Consider the following 4,895-nt stretch of genomic DNA (forward strand, 5'->3'; position numbering starts at 1 on the left):
CAGGGTCTTTTTAGCCAGTACCTAGGATTATTAGTTCATGTCTCTAGAATGAGGAAATGAACCCACCACCCTATTCCAAGACTCCAAGTCTTTGCTTATATTTCTCTCCCTGCCTTTTCTTCATGATTCCCTAAAAGCAATACCTGGTCAGCATCATTACTATCTCTACTGAAGAAAGTTGGCTCAATGTGTATCCAAAGCACATACACACACAAAGAGAAATTCATATATTTTAATTACACTGTAATTCCATCTTGTGTCCATAAACTCATGAAGCCACCCCCCCACTCCCTTCCCCCTGCCCCCTGCCCCCGCCCAGGCCAACACCTTGGTCTAAACAGGCCCACTCTCAGTTGCAGTCCGCTGAGGATCCTCTTTGAGCCTGGGAGCACACCCAGCCGGGACTGTTGATGGGTTACAGGTATGTTCTTGCTGTTCTCAGACAGGAGCATGGGTGAGAAGGGCAAGAGTAGGTGGCCCCTTCCCTTTAAGAGTCCAAGTGCTCTCATGGATTCAGGCAGGACAATGCCAGGGGCGGGGGGCACACCCTCAGAAGACACACCTCAGCCCTCCAGCTTTACCAAGGGACATTTCAAGAAACACCACGGGAAAATGTTTTCTTATTTGCTCTATAGCGGTGTTTGAGTTTGCGCTCTGTGATGTCACACGCTGCAACCATTAACATTTTTTATCTTACGTGACAGAAGTAGACGAATGTGAGATGGAGAGGAGCGCACTGAAAGGCTCTGACGCGGCGTGCAGGTGGCCCGTCAGGCCTGGAGTGGACACCGTGGGCGTGGTGCTGGAGACTGGCAGCAGGAGCCAGCAGACTGCCTTCCGAGGTGTGTATCAGGCCTCTCTGTGCCTGGCTCACACTCTCTGACTCCCTTCTCTGCCTGGGTTTTGACCCGATTTGCACTGACAATCCGTCTCAAAATGGGACACGCCTCAGCCTCTCACATCCTGCTCCAAGCTTCTCTCGGGCTGCCACCTGTGGTGCCTGTGGGAACTTGCTCAGCGTGCATTCAGGGGTCACCCAGGGACGCAGTGGTGAACTTCTCTACCCAGTAAGGCCAGGAGCCAATGGATATGGTACTCTTCCCTTTACCCCCTCCAGACTGTTCTAAGACTCCTGCTCCAATCCTCAGAAAGTCCTTGTGGACTTTAGCATACAATGGGATAACCTTTGGCTTAGATTTCTCTTCCCAGTTTTTCTCTCCTGCTCCCTGGAATCCCTTCCCAAATATACTTCTTGCACAAAAGCTCTGCTCGGGCTCTAAGTTCCTGGGAGCACAGATGATGACAAAAACCTCATCTTGGGGGATGGATGACTGATTACTTTGTTTGAGACAGGTCAAGGTTCAGATTCCAAAGAAAACATTTAATTGTTCAGGCTTAGATCATGGTCCACCCTTTGAGCACAATGATGGCAAGCCCCCAGGACTCTATCCTGGGGTGGAGGGATACTTCCCCATAGCCAATCAAGATAGTTATCAGGGACTTGCCTGATGGCTCAGTGGCTAAGGGCTCTCAACGCAGGTTCAACCTCTGATGAGGGAACTAGATCCCGCATGCCGCAAGTAAGAGCCCACATGCTGCAACAAAAGATCTCACATGCCTCAGTGAAGATTCTGAGTGATGCAACTAAGACCCAGCACAGCCAAATAATTTTTATTTTTTAAAGATGGTTATCAGAAGAAAGGTGAGAGACGACCTTTAGCAAGCTTCCTTACATTACAAGTACCTTGAGGCAGCGTGTACATATCATGCTCTTAACAACCAAGCTCTTAACAAAGCTTGGAAACACCCACACAAACCTTCTTCTGGCATTGCCTTCTCAGGACACGGCACCACCATTCTCCCAGATGCCCAAGCCTGAGTCCTGGGAGGCTGCCTCTTCCCCTCTCTTCTCCACCACAGCCAGATCATCACCCAGCCTGGCACCCACCTCTGACTCCTTAATGTGTCCTGACTTTCTCCCGCTCTCCCTCTCACCGCCATTGCCCAAAGTCTTCCAAATGATCTCCCTACCCTAACACACACACCCCCTCTCTCTGTCTCTCCTGCAAACTGTTCTTATCTATTAGAGCGATTTTCCTAAGATACAGATTTGAACACATCTCTTCACTGTTGATAAGTCTTGGCTGTCTCCCCATTGCCCTCAGGATGAAGTCTTGGAAACCTCGGTGGCATAATCTTGTCAAGACCAGGCCCTGATAGCCTCTCTGTCAACAGCCCTTGACATTCCTCCTTCCTATACAACTTCCCCTGCTGCCACACTGAACTACAAGCCAGTCTCTCTCACCCTGGTGCCTAGAATGCTCTTCTGCAATAGTTACCATTCTCAGTGCCAAGTAACAGAACACTTTGTCTCAAACTGGCTCACACAATCAGGAAATCCCTTCTTTCACTTAGCATGGAGGTATGATGGGTGCTAGGCGCTATACAATAAGCAGCTCAAAAACATGGAGTCAGCTGTTTTTGGTCTCTTTTCTCTGCAACCCTTGGGATCAGATTCATTCTAACATAGAATCCTCTCCAGGTTGGAAGAAGGTGATAGTAGACTCATACTTCACTCCTAGACATGACAACATCCACCAGAAGAAAAAGAGACCATGCCGAGGACTTCCCTGGTGGTTCAGCCATGAAGAATTTGATCCCTGGTGTGGGAAGATTCCACATGCCTTAGAACAATTAAGCCTGTGCACCACAACGACTGAGCCCACGTGCCTGGAGCCCGTGCTCCACAATAAGAGAAGCCATTTCGATGAGAAGCCCGAGCATCACAACAAAGAGTAGCCCCCACTCACCGCAACTAGAGAAAGCCCGTGCAGAGCAACAAAGACTCAGAGCAACCAGTAAGTAAATAATTAAATAAAAAGAGAGACCATGCCAAGTGTCTCTTTATTATGCACTTGGTAACTCTTCTTAGAAGCCCCCTAGCAGACCTTCCCTCACCTCACATTGGCCAGGATCGCATACATGCCCATTTCTAAATCAGTCACCAACAATAGAAAAGAGGTTATTATTGGTGGAAGAGATGTCGGGGTAGGGGTCAATCTCCATGACTACGCCACCTCCCCTCTTAATTTGTCTGGCCAATTTATTTCAAAACTCAACTGAAGTGTCATCTCCTCTGGAAAGTCACCAAATAGAAACCTCCTTCCTCTTATGTATCTGTCTCTACTACTACTACTAACCTTACCCTCAGACTCTAAGTTCTTCCATAGCAAGGAGCTAGTTCTTATTTACTCTGTATACACAGTGCCTAACTCAGGGCTGGCACAGAAAAAATTTGTTTGTTGAATATTTCTGTAATTTAGAAAAACCTTATTCTTTCTTTGTTGGCCATGTTACCCTGCTTGTGGGATCTTAGTTCCCTGACCAGGGATTGAACCTGGGCCCACAGCAGTGAAAGAGCCAAGTCCTAAACACTGGACCACCAGGGAACTTCCCCAAACTCTGTTATTTAAATCAAAAAGTATTTTACTATATATTCTCTCTACAACCACATTTTTCAATTTCGCAACATATTCCGTCATATTATATCATCTTTTATGACAGTTAAATGGTATTTCATAGTATTGACACTCTGTACCACAAATTATTTAACCAACCCCTGAGTCTTTGGTCATTTAGATTGTTTCCAGTTTTTCTGTATTAGAAACAATGTTGCGGCAAACTTCCTTTCTCATAGATCTCCAGCACTTGGATTAGTTCCCTATGATAAATTCCTACAAGTGGCGCATGGTGTTTAAAAAAACAGAGGGCTGCAAAGTCTTTGATATTCATCCCATCAAGTTCTCCCATGTGAAATCTGGGAGAAACTGTGAAGCTTTGACCACTGGAGTATACAGCAAGAATGATGATATGTGACTTCTGAGGCCAGATCATAAAGATTCCTGCAGCTTCTACGGCGGATTTTCGGAAAGCACCCTCTCAAGATTCTCCCATTTGAAACACAGCAAAGTCACACGGAGAGGCCACGGTAATCCTGGCCCAACCCAACTTTTGAGTCATCCTAGCCTAGGCACCAGATGTGTGTGAGAGAAGGAATCTCTGGAAGATCCCAGCCCCAGCAGTTGGAATCTTGTTAGCTGAGTCCTCAGACACTGTGCGACAGAGGATGGCATCCTTGCCCTGCCCTGTCCAATGCCCATGGAATCCCTGAACATGAGAAAACAGCTGTTGTTCCCATTAAGTGTGGGCTTGTTGGTTATGCAGCAAAGTGTGTGTGTGCTCAGTTGTGTTTGATTCTTTGCAACCTCAGGAACTGTAGCTCCTCTGTCTGTGGACTTTTTTCAGACAAGAATACTGGAGTGGGTTAGCATTTCCTCCTCCAGGGAATCTTCCCTAATAGGGAGTTGAACCTGTTTCCTCTGTCTCCTGCATTGGCAGGTGGATTCTTTACCACTGAGCCACTTGGGAAGCCCTATGCAACAACAGTACCTGTAAAACTGGGATTCCTCTTATAAAGAGTATATACATATTAAACCTTTTGAGCCTTTAATAAATATTTAATAAAATTTTACAACTCAATGGAAAAACACCTTTGCTTCCTTTGAGAAACTGCCTCCATGGCACAGTGGGGCAGAGGTACATCTGAACTGATAGCTTGAGCAGGTTTACCAACATGCTTTTGATTGAGTTCTCTGGAAACTGACTGTCCCTGACTGAGACCCAGTGGTGGCCCAAGGTTTATTGGGAAATGTGCCTTCCCAATGGAAGACGGGCCTGTAAGGAAGGTGGGAAGGCAGGATTGGTCACAGGTATGAGCTGGTTTGCAATGTGGCTGTAATTGAGGCCTCAGCTGATTCTAGATAAAGCCCTGGAGCTGGGATGGTCTTTCAAAGGTGTCCCAAATTGAAGCGAGGTATCTGGGCACTGCAGCTCCA

General features: G+C 46.9%; 1 long non-coding RNA gene and 1 other non-coding gene across 2 annotated transcripts; one reads left to right on the plus strand and one right to left on the minus strand.

The window, feature by feature from the left end:
• Positions 1-352: 352 nt before the first annotated feature.
• On the plus strand, positions 353-2,846 carry LOC129656238 (uncharacterized). The gene is made up of 3 exons (XR_008716287.1): positions 353-421; positions 705-842; positions 2,543-2,846. It is a non-coding gene; the product is annotated as an uncharacterized LOC129656238 (long non-coding RNA).
• Positions 2,847-3,376: 530 nt separating this feature from the next.
• TRNAE-UUC (transfer RNA glutamic acid (anticodon UUC)) lies at positions 3,377-3,449 on the minus strand. Its single transcript has one exon. It is a non-coding gene; the product is annotated as a tRNA-Glu (tRNA).
• Between the last annotated feature and the right edge of the window lie 1,446 nt (positions 3,450-4,895).

Source organism: Bubalus kerabau, chromosome 6 (genome assembly GCF_029407905.1).
Source record: "Bubalus kerabau isolate K-KA32 ecotype Philippines breed swamp buffalo chromosome 6, PCC_UOA_SB_1v2, whole genome shotgun sequence".
NCBI lineage: Eukaryota > Metazoa > Chordata > Mammalia > Artiodactyla > Bovidae > Bubalus > Bubalus kerabau.